Here is a 16,868-nt window from a genome sequence, read left to right as displayed (position 1 = left end):
CCGAATGAGCGATCAGAACAAAGCCTCAATACGGGATTCTCGTGGTGTTTTTGTTGCTGCCTTGTCTTTTGCACAGAGTAAAAGACAAGGCAGCCATCGAATAGGGCCCGATTGTTCCTACTTGGTCAGCCGAGGAGCAAGGGGGGGGGGGGGGGGGGGGGGGCAAGCGTCTCAACCAAGCAAAGCTCACCATGGGGAAGGTGGCTATGCCAACTAGCCTGATGCCCTGCTCCCGCAGTGACGGATAATCGTACTCTGGTTTCTCTTCATAACTCTTTCTCATAAGTCTTTCGCCTTTTACTAAAGATTTCTGTGGAGAGCAGCACTAATGAGTTGTTTCTATTTTTGGCAGGCTTTACCTTTGCGGGTGAAGCCCTTTCTGTCTGTGCAAAAGAAATCTTCTTACTGTGCAGAGTGACTTCTCTGAGTAGAGTCGGCTTACTTGTTGCGACTGTGCCGATGTTCGAAGCTGGAGTGCAAAGTTGTTGCTTGAATGGTGCTTGCTGGAGCGTGCGGGAGTGCAAAGTTATACCATTTAAAAGGGCTGAAGAGTGCTCAGTGCAGCGGGTGGGCGACACTCTGGCCACCTTGAAAACCGAGGTTACATCCACTACCAGGGGCAGCCCAAGTTCTGCCGCAAGTGTGGTGAGCATGGACACCTGGTTGAGGCTTGTACCAAGGTGTTATGTGGGAAGAGCAGAGAAATTGGGCAAACTTTTGGAGAGTGTCCAAATGGCAGCAAATGTAATCTCTGTGGAGAATTAAATCACCTCTTCAGAGATTGCCCTAAATCTTTTGCCAACAAATTAAAGACGGTAAAGCCACAGTCAAGCCAACAAAGAGAAGGACCAAAGGTGGCAGTTGGTGAACAAAGTGAAGAGGTTGACCCAATAAATTCAAACTTCCCGCCAAAAGCTTGGATTGGAAGTGAGGAGCAAAAAGGGGAGGGGCCTGTAGAGGCCTCACCACTCAGTGTTGAAGTCTGTGAGAATTCACAGGCAGAGGGTGGAGCTACGCTAAATGAGGAGGAAGAGCAGACAGGTGAGTCTAGTGAAGATACTCACCTCCCCGAAGGTCAACAGCCGAAGAGGACGGCATCTGAGCCTCTGATTCCCCAGTGGTATCAGAGAAGAGGGGAAGGGTTAGGTCCCTTTCAGACAGTTCTTCAGTGGAAGAACCTAGAGTCTTCCCCTCCGACTCACCAAATGAGGTCTCCTTTTTAACTTCAGCTCTGCAATCAACCCCCAGGGACTCAAAGTTAAATGCAACATTGCGTCAGAGGCCAACACCGAGAGTCCGAAAAGGAAATATAGATCACCCTACTTACTTTTCACCTAAAGAAATGAAGGAAGAGCTAGTTTCCCAAGAAATAACCTGTGTGTAATTTGTTTTGATAACTTAGAAAAACGAAAATGACATACCTACTTTCCTTTATGCTTTTAATGGTTCTCACCATCTCAACACTAAATGTGAGAAGTGTGAAATCAAAGACAAGAGCCCAGAGTATTTTATCCTTCTTAGACTCCATAAAATCAGATGTGTTTTTAATACAAGAATGTGGACTACCTTTTTTAAAAAACCATAGACAATGGGAGGAAATGTGGCCCCATTTATCGATATGGAGTGGCTCAAATCAAAATAAAAATGATGGTGTGGCCATTCTAATTAAAAATCCGCATGTTCTGGTGAAAGGTAGCACAGTGGTGAGAGACGGACGGGCACTTTTAGCACACTTGAATTTTATGGGGCAAGACTTTAACCTCTTAAATATTTATGGTTTCAATGGAAAAAATGAAAGGTATGACCTTTTAGAAGATATACAGCTTTACATGCTAGGGCAAGTACCTTTAGTTGTAGGAGGGGATTTTAACTGTATCTTGAGCAGGAAAGATAGAAAAAGAGCAGGGGTAGATTTTAAAGTGGATAAGACTTCGATTTTACTTCAGGGCATATGCAGGGATTTTAAGCTTACTGACTGTTTTAAAACCATGCATCCCAGAGAGGAGGGCTTCACCTGGTTTAGTCATGATGGCACCAGAGCCTCTCGCATTGATTATTTCTTTACTAGAGATTGCCCACCCACTGATGTTAGATTAACCCCTGTTTTCTTTTCAGACCACCTTATGCTCTCCTGCACCCTTTCACCCCCTTCTGGTGTGACGGTAGGAAGTGGTCTGTGGAAACTCAACTGTTCCCTGTTGGAGGATGAAATCATAGTCAGTCAGTACAGGGAATGTTATAAAGAGTGGCAGACCCTTCAAGACCTCTACGAAACACATGCACAATGGTGGGAAATGGTGAAGGAAACGACCCAGACTTTTTTTAAACAGCAAGGTAAACGTAAAAAAAGGAAAGAGAATAGATGTATGATGGGACTACATAAACGCTTACAGCGCTACTTTAAACTAAATCAGTGTGGCATAGACTTTAAAGAAGAAATCAAAGATGTCAAAAAGGAAATGTCAGTTTTAGCAGAAATAAAGAGTAAAGGAATTTTTGTAAGAAGCAGGGAGCAGGAAATTGAGGAAGGTGAAAAAGAAAGAAAGTTATAAATAAAAAGGAGTGTATTCAAAATCTAAAAAGAGAAGATGGGTTTTTAACAAAATCCACACAAGAGATGATTGAAACTGTACATACCTTTTATAGTAACATGTACAAAGAGAAACCAGTGCACTTGGAAACATCGGCAGAAATCTTAAAATTCGTTGACAAAACCGTAAAAGAGAATGCACACTTGACACAGAATTTTACTGCTTTAGAGTTAAAAAAATGCCTAACAGGTTTTAAGAGAAGTCGAGCTCCGGGTTTAGACGGGCTTCCTGCAGAATTCTATCTGACCTATTGGGACCTTTTATCATCAGACATTTTAGATGTTTTTAAAGATTTTGAAAAACTCGACCGACTGCCTGACAGTTTTAGAGTGGGACACAAAACCGCTCTCTCTCTTTTTTTTTTTATCGTGTGCCAGGGCGTTGTCTCATGTATTAGATTATGCTTAAGATACGAATGGGTTTATCAGTCACATCAGAATCCATACATACTGATCCTCCCGTAATAAAATGGTCGGATCTTATCAAACACACTTTGTTTCTTGTGACAATCAAGTCAGCGAAACAGCGTATACACGTCAAGACACTGAATCAAGTTTGCCACAAGAACTCATAAGTTTGGCAGTATTGCTCTGCCGTCAGCAATCATACACCCATTTTATTTTCGTGAGACATGTGCAAGCACCTGTTCATCTACTGTTCTATCACTATGAATTAGTGATCTATTATCAATAAGGATACTTCTACAACTACTATCAAAGTATGTCCGGACTTCTTATGTTGTCAGTTGCTATATATGAATAAGTGGGTAGCTACTGACAAGCATTAAGCATGTCACACAGCCCAAACATATAACATTTCAGGACACACCACACAGTTAACAACCACAGTGAAGCGTGTCAAAGCCCAAACATGTAACATTCAACAGGACACTTACACAACACATTCAAATCAAACAGTCAGACAACATACAAGAACATATACCCCAGCCGGCATTGCTCCCTGCCTATTTTCGTACAGCACACTATGTGTGCGCACACCTTTATTCACAAACTCTTCAACTTATACTCTTTTACCGAAGCTGCTACAGCTCGATTGGCCGAATACCCTTTGATCCTATTTCGGTGAATTTGACATCTGCCTTACATATAACAGATTAGCGGTTTAGCAGTTTTAATTTAGTTTGAGTGAAGGAATTCATTTTATAGCAAAATCCGAAATCGTGAAGAACTCATGAAAGTAAGCTTATTCTCGGATTCCTGAAACTTTAGATTTGCTCTTTCTTTTACTGCAAAGTACAACGTTGTTTTTTTTGTTTAAATCTTTCTAGACATGGTAAATATTAAGGACAAAGCAGTTTTCACATAGTTTGAGTGAAGGAATTCATTTTATAGATAAAATCCCAAGAGTCTGCTGAGAAAAGAGAGTGAATGCGAAGTAGACTTTAACACGGCTATGGGAGCGAGCCGAGTGTGGGCTAACCAGGAGAATTGCTTGAAAGAAACGCGACCCCGAATGAGCGGTCAGAACAAAGCCTCAATACGGGATTCTCGTGGTGTTTTTGTTGCTGCCTTGTCTTTTGCACAGAGTAAAAGACAAGGCAGCCATCGAATAGGGCGTGATTGTTCCTACTTGGTCAGCCGAGGAGCAAGGTGGGGGAGCAAGCGTCTCAACCAAGCAAAGCTCACCATGGGGAAGGTGGCTATGCCAACAAGCCTGATGCCCTGCTCCCGCAGTGACGGATAATCGTACTCTGGTTTCTCTTCATAACGTACAAGTCTTTCGCCTTTTACTAAAGATTTCTGTGGAGAGCAGCACTAATGAGTTGTTTCTATTTTTGGCAGGCTTTACCTTTGCGGGTGAAGCCCTTTCTGTCTGTGCAAAAGAAATCTTCTTACTGTGCAGAGTGACTTCTCTGAGTAGAGTCGCCTTACTATTTGCGACTGTGCCGATGTTCGAAGCTGGAGTGCAAAGTTGTTGCTTGAATGGTGCTTGCTGGAGCGTGCGGGAGTGCAAAGTTATACCATTTAAAAGGGCTGAAGAGTGCTCAGTGCAGCGGGTGGGAGAGACACTCTGGCCACCTTGAAAACCGAGGTTACATCCACTACCAGGGTCAGCCCACGTTCTGCCGCAAGTGTGGTGAGCATGGGCACCTGGTTGAGGCTTGTACCAAGGTGTTATGTGGGAAGAGCAGAGAAATTGGGCAAACTTTTGGAGAGTGTCCAAATGGCAGGAAATGTAATCTCTGTGGAGAATTAAATCACCTCTTCAGAGATTGCCCTAAATCTTTTGCCAACAAATTAAAGACGGTAAAGCCACAGTCAAGCCAACAAAGAGAAGGACCAAAGGTGGCAGTTGGTGAACAAAGTGAAGAGGTTGACCCAATAAATTCAAACTTCCCGCCAAAAGCTTGGATTGGAAGTGAGGAGCAAAAAGGGGAGGGGCCTGTAGAGGCCTCACCACTCAGTGTTGAAGTCTGTGAGAATTCACAGGCAGAGGGTGGAGCTACGCTAAATGAGGAGGAAGAGCAGACAGGTGAGTCTAGTGAAGATACTCACCTCCCCGAAGGTCAACAGCCGAAGAGGACGGCATCTGAGCCTCTGATTCCCCAGTGGTATCAGAGAAGAGGGGAAGGGTTAGGTCCCTTTCAGACAGTTCTTCAGTGGAAGAACCTAGAGTCTTCCCCTCCGACTCACCAAATGAGGTCTCCTTTTTAACTTCAGCTCTGCAATCAACCCCCAGGGACTCAAAGTTAAATGCAACATTGCGTCAGAGGCCAACACCGAGAGTCCGAAAAGGAAATATAGATCACCCTACTCACTTTTCACCTAAAGAAATGAAGGAAGAGCTAGTTTCCCAAGAAATAACCTGTGTGTAATTTGTTTTGATAACTTAGAAAAACGAAAATGACATACCTACTTTCCTTTATGCTTTTAATGGTTCTCACCATCTCAACACTAAATGTGAGAAGTGTGAAATCAAAGACAAGAGCCCAGAGTATTTTATCCTTCTTAGACTCCATAAAATCAGATGTGTTTTTAATACAAGAATGTGGACTACCTTTTTTAAAAAACCATAGACAATGGGAGGAAATGTGGCCCCATTTATCGATATGGAGTGGCTCAAATCAAAATAAAAATGATGGTGTGGCCATTCTAATTAAAAATCCGCATGTTCTGGTGAAAGGTAGCACAGTGGTGAGAGACGGACGGGCACTTTTAGCACACTTGAATTTTATGGGGCAAGACTTTAACCTCTTAAATATTTATGGTTTCAATGGAAAAAATGAAAGGTATGACCTTTTAGAAGATATACAGCTTTACATGCTAGGGCAAGTACCTTTAGTTGTAGGAGGGGATTTTAACTGTATCTTGAGCAGGAAAGATAGAAAAAGAGCAGGGGTAGATTTTAAAGTGGATAAGACTTCGATTTTACTTCAGGGCATATGCAGGGATTTTAAGCTTACTGACTGTTTTAAAACCATGCATCCCAGAGAGGAGGGCTTCACCTGGTTTAGTCATAATGGCACCAGAGCCTCTCGCATTGATTATTTCTTTACTAGAGATTGCCCACCCACTGATGTTAGATTAACCCCTGTTTTCTTTTCAGACCACCTTATGCTCTCCTGCACCCTTTCACCCCCTTCTGGTGTGACGGTAGGAAGTGGTCTGTGGAAACTCAACTGTTCCCTGTTGGAGGATGAAATCATAGTCAGTCAGTACAGGGAATGTTATAAAGAGTGGCAGACCCTTCAAGACCTCTACGAAACACATGCACAATGGTGGGAAATGGTGAAGGAAACGACCCAGACTTTTTTTAAACAGCAAGGTAAACGTAAAAAAAGGAAAGAGAATAGATGTATGATGGGACTACATAAACGCTTACAGCGCTACTTTAAACTAAATCAGTGTGGCATAGACTTTAAAGAAGAAATCAAAGATGTCAAAAAGGAAATGTCAGTTTTAGCAGAAATAAAGAGTAAAGGAATTTTTGTAAGAAGCAGGGAGCAGGAAATTGAGGAAGGTGAAAAAGAAAGAAAGTTATAAATAAAAAGGAGTGTATTCAAAATCTAAAAAGAGAAGATGGGTTTTTAACAAAATCCACACAAGAGATGATTGAAACTGTACATACCTTTTATAGTAACATGTACAAAGAGAAACCAGTGCACTTGGAAACATCGGCAGAAATCTTAAAATTCGTTGACAAAACCGTAAAAGAGAATGCACACTTGACACAGAATTTTACTGCTTTAGAGTTAAAAAAATGCCTAACAGGTTTTAAGAGAAGTCGAGCTCCGGGTTTAGACGGGCTTCCTGCAGAATTCTATCTGACCTATTGGGACCTTTTATCATCAGACATTTTAGATGTTTTTAAAGATTTTGAAAAACTCGACCGACTGCCTGACAGTTTTAGAGTGGGACACAAAACCGCTCTCTCTCTTTTTTTTTTTTATCGTGTGCCAGGGCGTTGTCTCATGTATTAGATTATGCTTAAGATACGAATGGGTTTATCAGTCACATCAGAATCCATACATACTGATCCTCCCGTAATAAAATGGTCGGATCTTATCAAACACACTTTGTTTCTTGTGACAATCAAGTCAGCGAAACAGCGTATACACGTCAAGACACTGAATCAAGTTTGCCACAAGAACTCATAAGTTTGGCAGTATTGCTCTGCCGTCAGCAATCATACACCCATTTTATTTTCGTGAGACATGTGCAAGCACCTGTTCATCTACTGTTCTATCACTATGAATTAGTGATCTATTATCAATAAGGATACTTCTACAACTACTATCAAAGTATGTCCGGACTTCTTATGTTGTCAGTTGCTATATATGAATAAGTGGGTAGCTACTGACAAGCATTAAGCATGTCACACAGCCCAAACATATAACATTTCAGGACACACCACACAGTTAACAACCACAGTGAAGCGTGTCAAAGCCCAAACATGTAACATTCAACAGGACACTTACACAACACATTCAAATCAAACAGTCAGACAACATACAAGAACATATACCCCAGCCGGCATTGCTCCCTGCCTATTTTCGTACAGCACACTATGTGTGCGCACACCTTTATTCACAAACTCTTCAACTTATACTCTTTTACCGAAGCTGCTACAGCTCGATTGGCCGAATACCCTTTGATCCTATTTCGGTGAATTTGACATCTGCCTTACATATAACAGATTAGCGGTTTAGCAGTTTTAATTTAGTTTGAGTGAAGGAATTCATTTTATAGCAAAATCCGAAATCGTGAAGCACTCATGAAAGTAAGCTTATTCTCGGATTCCTGAAACTTTAGATTTGCTCTTTCTTTTACTGCAAAGTACAACGTTGTTTTTTTTGTTTAAATCTTTCTAGACATGGTAAATATTAAGGACAAAGCAGTTTTCACATAGTTTGAGTGAAGGAATTCATTTTATAGATAAAATCCCAAGAGTCTGCTGAGAAAAGAGAGTGAATGCGAAGTAGACTTTAACACGGCTATGGGAGCGAGCCGAGTGTGGGCTAACCAGGAGAATTGCTTGAAAGAAACGCGACCCCGAATGAGCGGTCAGAACAAAGCCTCAATACGGGATTCTCGTGGTGTTTTTGTTGCTGCCTTGTCTTTTGCACAGAGTAAAAGACAAGGCAGCCATCGAATAGGGCGTGATTGTTCCTACTTGGTCAGCCGAGGAGCAAGGGGGGGGAGCAAGCGTCTCAACCAAGCAAAGCTCACCATGGGGAAGGTGGCTATGCCAACAAGCCTGATGCCCTGCTCCCGCAGTGACGGATAATCGTACTCTGGTTTCTCTTCATAACGTACAAGTCTTTCGCCTTTTACTAAAGATTTCTGTGGAGAGCAGCACTAATGAGTTGTTTCTATTTTTGGCAGGCTTTACCTTTGCGGGTGAAGCCCTTTCTGTCTGTGCAAAAGAAATCTTCTTACTGTGCAGAGTGACTTCTCTGAGTAGAGTCGCCTTACTATTTGCGACTGTGCCGATGTTCGAAGCTGGAGTGCAAAGTTGTTGCTTGAATGGTGCTTGCTGGAGCGTGCGGGAGTGCAAAGTTATACCATTTAAAAGGGCTGAAGAGTGCTCAGTGCAGCGGGTGGGCGACACTCTGGCCACCTTGAAAACCGAGGTTACATCCACTACCAGGGTCAGCCCACGTTCTGCCGCAAGTGTGGTGAGCATGGGCACCTGGTTGAGGCTTGTACCAAGGTGTTATGTGGGAAGAGCAGAGAAATTGGGCAAACTTTTGGAGAGTGTCCAAATGGCAGGAAATGTAATCTCTGTGGAGAATTAAATCACCTCTTCAGAGATTGCCCTAAATCTTTTGCCAACAAATTAAAGACGATAAAGCCACAGTCAAGCCAACAAAGAGAAGGACCAAAGGTGGCAGTTGGTGAACAAAGTGAAGAGGTTGACCCAATAAATTCAAACTTCCCGCCAAAAGCTTGGATTGGAAGTGAGGAGCAAAAAGGGGAGGGGCCTGTAGAGGCCTCACCACTCAGTGTTGAAGTCTGTGAGAATTCACAGGCAGAGGGTGGAGCTACGCTAAATGAGGAGGAAGAGCAGACAGGTGAGTCTAGTGAAGATACTCACCTCCCCGAAGGTCAACAGCCGAAGAGGACGGCATCTGAGCCTCTGATTCCCCAGTGGTATCAGAGAAGAGGGGAAGGGTTAGGTCCCTTTCAGACAGTTCTTCAGTGGAAGAACCTAGAGTCTTCCCCTCCGACTCACCAAATGAGGTCTCCTTTTTAACTTCAGCTCTGCAATCAACCCCCAGGGACTCAAAGTTAAATGCAACATTGCGTCAGAGGCCAACACCGAGAGTCCGAAAAGGAAATATAGATCACCCTACTCACTTTTCACCTAAAGAAATGAAGGAAGAGCTAGTTTCCCAAGAAATAACCTGTGTGTAATTTGTTTTGATAACTTAGAAAAACGAAAATGACATACCTACTTTCCTTTATGCTTTTAATGGTTCTCACCATCTCAACACTAAATGTGAGAAGTGTGAAATCAAAGACAAGAGCCCAGAGTATTTTATCCTTCTTAGACTCCATAAAATCAGATGTGTTTTTAATACAAGAATGTGGACTACCTTTTTTAAAAAACCATAGACAATGGGAGGAAATGTGGCCCCATTTATCGATATGGAGTGGCTCAAATCAAAATAAAAATGATGGTGTGGCCATTCTAATTAAAAATCCGCATGTTCTGGTGAAAGGTAGCACAGTGGTGAGAGACGGACGGGCACTTTTAGCACACTTGAATTTTATGGGGCAAGACTTTAACCTCTTAAATATTTATGGTTTCAATGGAAAAAATGAAAGGTATGACCTTTTAGAAGATATACAGCTTTACATGCTAGGGCAAGTACCTTTAGTTGTAGGAGGGGATTTTAACTGTATCTTGAGCAGGAAAGATAGAAAAAGAGCAGGGGTAGATTTTAAAGTGGATAAGACTTCGATTTTACTTCAGGGCATATGCAGGGATTTTAAGCTTACTGACTGTTTTAAAACCATGCATCCCAGAGAGGAGGGCTTCACCTGGTTTAGTCATGATGGCACCAGAGCCTCTCGCATTGATTATTTCTTTACTAGAGATTGCCCACCCACTGATGTTAGATTAACCCCTGTTTTCTTTTCAGACCACCTTATGCTCTCCTGCACCCTTTCACCCCCTTCTGGTGTGACGGTAGGAAGTGGTCTGTGGAAACTCAACTGTTCCCTGTTGGAGGATGAAATCATAGTCAGTCAGTACAGGGAATGTTATAAAGAGTGGCAGACCCTTCAAGACCTCTACGAAACACATGCACAATGGTGGGAAATGGTGAAGGAAACGACCCAGACTTTTTTTAAACAGCAAGGTAAACGTAAAAAAAGGAAAGAGAATAGATGTATGATGGGACTACATAAACGCTTACAGCGCTACTTTAAACTAAATCAGTGTGGCATAGACTTTAAAGAAGAAATCAAAGATGTCAAAAAGGAAATGTCAGTTTTAGCAGAAATAAAGAGTAAAGGAATTTTTGTAAGAAGCAGGGAGCAGGAAATTGAGGAAGGTGAAAAAGAAAGAAAGTTATAAATAAAAAGGAGTGTATTCAAAATCTAAAAAGAGAAGATGGGTTTTTAACAAAATCCACACAAGAGATGATTGAAACTGTACATACCTTTTATAGTAACATGTACAAAGAGGAAGGTGTGATAGAACACTAAAAGGTGGAGCGGAAGTGTTCGGCTGCAAGAAGGTGTGAATGTCCGACTATATTTGGTGAAAAGCAGGTGAAGCAAGGTCTGAATGCCCAACCTTACATCATCAAAAGCGAGATCAGAGGTGTTTGGCTGCAAGCAGGCCATAGTTTGCCAAAAGCGGGTAAGGTGCGAATGTCCGACTAAATATCAACAAAATTTGGGGCGGAGGTCTTCGGATGCAAGTGGGTGTGAATGTCCGACTATATTTGGTGAAAAGCAGGTGAAGCAAGGTCTGAATGCCCAACCTTACATCATCAAAAGCAAGATCAGAGGTGTTGGGCTGCAAGAAGGCCATAGTTTGCCAAAAGCGGGTAAGGTGCGAATGACCGACTAAATATCAACAAAAGTGGGGGCGGAGGTCTTCGGATGCAGGTGGGTGTGAATATCCCACCATACAAGTATGGTGGAGAGGAAGCTGTGAATGGCCGACCATAGTAAAAGGCGGGTGAGAGAAGGTGCGAATGTCAAACCATACATAATCAAAACAGGGAGCGGAGGTGTTCTGCTGTAAGAAGGTGTGAATGTCCAACCATAGTTGGTAAAAAGCGGGTAAGAAAAGGTTAAAATACCCGACTGTACACAATCAATAGCGGGAGCGGAGTTGTTCGGCTACTAAAAGGTGTGAAAGTCCGACCATGGTTTGTAAAAAGCGGGTAAGAAAAGGTGCGAATGCCCGACAATGTATGATCAAAAGAGGGAGTGGAGGTTTTCGGCTGCAAGAAGGTCTGAATGTCCAACCATAATTTGTAAAAACCGGGGAAGAAAAGGCTCAAAAGCCCGACTATACACCATCAAAAGTGGGAGCGGAGGTGTTCAGCTGCAAGACGGTCTGAATGTCCATCAATAACTGCTAGAAAACATGAAAGAAAATTTTCGAATATCAAACTGCACATGATCATAAGCGGGAGAGGAGGTGTTCAGCTGCAAGAGGTGTGAATGTCTACCCATAATTACTGAAAAATGGGTAAGAAAAGGTGCGAATGCCTAACCATACATCATCAAAAGAGGGAGCGGAGGTGTTCCGCTGTAAGACGGTGTGAATGTCCGAACATAGATGGTAAAAAGCGGGTAAGAAAAGGTTAAATTACACGACTGTACACAATCAAAAGAGGGAGCGGAGTTGTTCAGCTAAGAGAAGGTGTGAAAGTCCAACCTTGGTTTGTAAAAAGCGGGTAAGAAAAGGTTCGTATGCCCGAATATACACCATCAAAAGCGGAAGCGGAGGTGTTCGGCTGCAAGATATTGTGAACGTCCGACCAAAGTTTGTAAAAAGCAGTTAAGAAAAGGTTTGAATATCCAACCGAACATAATCAAAAGCGGGAGCAGAGCTGTTCGACTGCAAGTAGGTGTGAATGTCAGATCATAATTGCTGAAAAATGTGATAGAAAAGACTAGAATGCCGGACAATACATCATCAAAAGCGGGAGAGGTGGTTTTTCGGCTGCAAGTAGATGTGAATGTCCAGCCATAATTACTCACAAACGGGGGAAGAAAAGGTAGTATTTCCAGACCACACATGATCAAAACAGGGAATGGAGGTGGTTCAGCTGCAAGGTGTGAATGTCTGACTAAAGTTTGTAAAAACCGTGTAAGACAAGGGGCGAATGCCCGACAATGTATGATCAAAAGAGGGAGCGGAGGTTTTCGGCTGCAAGGTCTGAATGTCCAACCATAATTTGTAAAAATCGGGGAAGAAAAGGCTCGAAAGCCCGACTATACACCATCAAAAGCGGGAGCAGAGGTGTTCAGGTGCAAGAAGGTCTGAACGTCCGACCAATAATAACCGAAAAATGGGTAAGACAAGGTGCGAATGCCAAATCATACATCATCAAAAGCAGGAGCGGATGTGTTCGGCTACAAGAAGGTTTGAATGTCCAACCATAGTAAGTAATAGGTGGGTAAGAAAAGGCTCGAATGCCCGACTATACACCATCAAAAGCGGAAGCGGAGGTGTTCGGCTGCAAGACGGTGTGAACGTCCGACCAAAGTTTGTAAAAAGCATTAAGAAAATGTTCGAATATCCAACCAAACATAATCAAAAGCGGGAGCAGAGCTGTTCGACTGCAAGTAGGTGTGAATATCAGATCATAATTTGCAAAAAGCTGATGAGAAAGGGTGAGAATGCCCGACTATACACTATCAAATGTGGGAGCGGAGGTGTTCGTCTGTGAGTAGGTGTGAATCTCCGACCATAATTGCTGAAAAATGTGTTAGAAAAGGTAAGAATGCCGGACCATATATCATCAAAAGCGGGAGAGGTTGTGTTCGGCTGCAAGAAGGTGTGAATGTCCAGCCATAATTACTCACAAACGGGTAAGAAAAGGTACTATTGCCAGACCATATATGATCAAAACAGGGAGCGGAGGTGGTTCAGCTGCAAGAAGGTTTGAATGTCCGACTAAAGTTTGTAAAAAGCGGGTAAGACAAGGTGTGAATGCCCGACAATGTATGATCAAAAGAGGAGCGGAGGTTTTCGGCTGCAAGAAGGTCTGAATGTCCACCCATAATTACTGAAAAATGGGTAAGAAAAGGTGCGAAAGCCCAACCGCACATGATCATAAGTGGATGAGAAGGTGTTCGACTGCAAGTAGGTGTGAATGTAAGATCATAATTTGTAAAAAGCGGGTAAGAAAAGGTAAGAATGCCCAACCATAAATTATCATAAGCGGCAGCAGAGTTTCGGCTGGTATTTATCAATGTCTAGATAGATTTCAACAAAAAACAACGTTGTACTTTGCAGTAAAAGAAAGTGCAAGTCAAAAGTTTTAGGAATCCGAGAATAAGCTTATTTTCATGAGTTCTGCACGATTTCGGATTTTATGTATAAAATGAATTTCTTCACGCAAACTAAGTTAACATTGCTTTGTCCTTCATATGTACCCATTTCTACATATATTTCAAGCATAAACTTCCTCATATTACCCTGAATGAGAAAGAGCCACACTTGTGATTAAGCCATACCTCCCTTTTGAGGAGTTCTGCATGATTTGGGATTTTATCTATAAAATTAATTCCTTCACTCAAACTATGTTAAAACGGCTTTTACCTTCATATTTATCAATGTCTCGATAGATTTAAAGAAAAAATCAACGTTGTACTTTGCAATAAAAGAAAGAGCAAATCAAAAGTTTTAGGAATCCGAGAATAAGCTTATTTTCATGAGTTCTGCACGATTTCGGATTTTATGTATAAAATGAATTCATTCACTCAAACCAAGTTAAAACTGCTTTTTCCTTCATATTTATCAATGTCTAGATCGACTTCAACAAAGAACAACATTGTATTTTGCAGTATAAGAAAGAGCAAAACTGAAGGATCAGGAATCCGAGAATAAGCTTCTTTTCATACGTTCTGCATGATTTGGGATTTTATGTATAAAATGAATTCCTTCACTCAAACTAAGTTAACACTGCTTTGTCCTTCATATGTACCCATTTCTACATATATTTCAAGCATAAACTTCCTCATACTACCCTGAATGAGAAAGAACCACACTTGTGATTAAGCCATACGCCCCTTTTGAGGAGTTCTGCATGATTTGGGATTTTATCTATAAAATCAATTCCTTCACTCAAACTATGTTAAAACGGCTTTTACCTTCATATTTATCAATGTCTCGATAGATTTAAACAAAAAAACAACGTTGTACTTTGCAGTAAAAGAAAGAGCCAATCAAAAGTTTTAGGAATCCGAGAATAAGCTTATTTTCATGAGTTCTGCACGATTTCGGATTTTATGTATAAAATGAATTCATTCACTCAAACCAAGTTAAAACTGCTTTTTCCTTCATATTTATCAATGTCTAGATCGACTTCAACAAAGAACAACATTGTATTTTGCAGTAGAAGAAAGAGCAACACTGAAGGATCAGGAATCCGAGAATAAGCTTATTTTCTTATGGGCAAGTGGGAACTGCATTGTCCTTCATAATTATCAATGTGTAGATGGATTTCAACTTCTTCTACTGCAAAGTCCAATGTTTTTCTTTGTTGAAGTCGATCTAGACATTGATGAATATGGAAGGACAAAGCAGTTTTAACTTGGTTTGAGCAAAGCAATTCATTTTATAGCAAAATCCGAAATCGTGCAGAACTCATGAAAGCAGGCTTATACTCGGATTCCTGAAACTTTAGATTTGCTCTTTCTTTTACTGCAAAGACAACGTTGTTTTCTTGTTTAAATATTTCTAGACATGGTAAATATGAAGGAAAAATCAGTTTTAACATAGTTTGAGTGAAGTAATGCATTTTATAAGCAAAATCCCAAATCATGCAGAACTCACGAAATGCTTTTTCTCGCTTTTCACTGCTTTTTACAAACTTTGGTCGGACGTTCACACCTTCTTGCATCCGAACACCTCCGCTTCCGCTTTTGATGATGTATATTCGGGCATTCGAACCTTTTTTTACCCGCTTTTTACAAACCATTGTCAGACTTTCACACCTTCTTGCAGCCGAACACCACCTCTCCCAATTTTGATGATGTATGGTCCAGTATTGTTACCTTTTCTAACACATTTTTCAGCAATTATGGTCGGACATTCACACCTACTCACAGCTGGACACCTCCGCTCCCGCTTTTGATCATACAATGTCGGGACATCGCTCCTTGTCTTACCAGCTTTTTACAAATTTTAGTCGAACATTCACACCTTCTTGCAGCTGAAGACCTCAAGTCCCGCTTTTGATGATGTATAGTCGGGCTTTCGAGCCTTTTCTTACCCGGTTTTTACAAATTATGGTTGGACATTCAGACCTTGCAGCCGAACACCTCCGCTCTCTCTTTTGATCATATATTGTTGGGCATTCGCACCTTGTCTTACCCGCTTTTTACAAACTATAGTCAGACATTCACACCTTGCAGCTGAACCTCCGCTCCCTGTTTTGATCATGTATGGTCTGGCAATACTACCTTTTCTTCCCCCGTTTGTGAGTAATTATGGCTGGACATTCACACCTACTTGCAGCCGAACACCACTTTTCCCGCTTTTGATGATGTATGGTCCGGCATTCTAGTCTTTTCTAACACATTTTTCAGCAATTATGGTTTGACATTCACACCTACTCACAGCCGAACACTTCCGCTCCCGCATTTGATGGTGTATAGTCGGGCATTCTCACCATTTCTCATCAGCTTTTTGCAAATTATGATCTGACATTCACACCTACTTGCAGTCGAACAGCTCTGCTCCCGCTTTTGATGGTATATATTCGGGCATTCGAACCTTTTCTTACCCGCTTTTTACAAACCATGGTTGGACTTTCACACCTTCTTGTAGCCGAACAACTCCGCTCCCGCTATTGATTGTGTACAGTCGGGTATTTTAACCTTTTCTTACCCGCTTTTTACCAACTATTGTTGGACATTCACACCGTCTTACAGCGGATCACCTCCGCTCCCTCTTTTGATGGTGTATGTTCAGGCATTCGAACCTTTTCTTACCCGCATTTTACGAACTATGGTCGGACATTCAAACCTTCTTTTAGCCGAACACATCCACTCCTGCTTTTTATGATGTATGGTTGAGCATTCGCACCTTTTCTTACCCATTTTTTACAAGCTATGGTCGGACATTCACACCTTCTTGTAGCTGAACACCTCCTCTCCCGCTTATGATGATGTGTGGTTTGATATTCGAAAATTTTCTTTCATGTTTTCTAGCAATTATTGATGGACATTCAGACCTTCTTGCAGCTGAACACCACCTCTCCCGATTTTGATGATGTATGGACCGGCATTTTTACCTTTTCTAACACATTTTTCAGCAATTATGGTTGGAGATTCACACCTACTCACAGCCGAACAACTCCGCTACCGCATTTGAGGGTGTATAGTCGGGCACTCTCACCCTTTCTCATCAGCTTTTTGCAAATTATGATCTGACATTCACACCTACTTCCAGTCGAACAGCTCTGCTCCCGCTTTTGATTATGTTTGGTTAGATATTCGAACCTTTTCTTAACTGCTTTTTACAAACTTTGGTCGGACGTTCACAATATCTTGCAGCCGAACACCTCCGCTTCCGCTTTTGATGGTGTATATTCGGGCATACGAAACTTTTCTT

At 41.8% G+C, this 16,868-nt stretch overlaps 3 non-coding genes across 3 annotated transcripts; all 3 read left to right on the top strand.

Moving 5' to 3' along the window:
• The first annotated feature begins 250 nt into the window (after nt 1–250).
• Nucleotides 251–370, top strand: LOC140307821 (U5 spliceosomal RNA). The gene has a single exon (XR_011915851.1). It is a non-coding gene; the product is annotated as a U5 spliceosomal RNA (small nuclear RNA).
• Nucleotides 371–4,297: 3,927 nt separating this feature from the next.
• On the top strand, nt 4,298–4,411 carry LOC140308391 (U5 spliceosomal RNA). Its single transcript, XR_011916342.1, has one exon. It is a non-coding gene; the product is annotated as a U5 spliceosomal RNA (small nuclear RNA).
• A 3,930-nt stretch (nt 4,412–8,341) lies between these two features.
• LOC140308390 (U5 spliceosomal RNA) lies at nt 8,342–8,455 on the top strand. Its single transcript, XR_011916341.1, has one exon. It is a non-coding gene; the product is annotated as a U5 spliceosomal RNA (small nuclear RNA).
• The last annotated feature ends 8,413 nt before the right edge of the window (nt 8,456–16,868 follow it).

This window comes from Leuresthes tenuis, unplaced genomic scaffold (genome assembly GCF_036924035.1).
Source record: "Leuresthes tenuis unplaced genomic scaffold, fLeuTen1.0.hap1 SCAF_5, whole genome shotgun sequence".
In the NCBI taxonomy this organism is placed as follows: domain Eukaryota; kingdom Metazoa; phylum Chordata; class Actinopteri; order Atheriniformes; family Atherinopsidae; genus Leuresthes; species Leuresthes tenuis.
The sequence above is the reverse complement of the archived record's forward strand: the minus strand, read 5'-3'. Positions and strand labels throughout refer to the sequence as shown.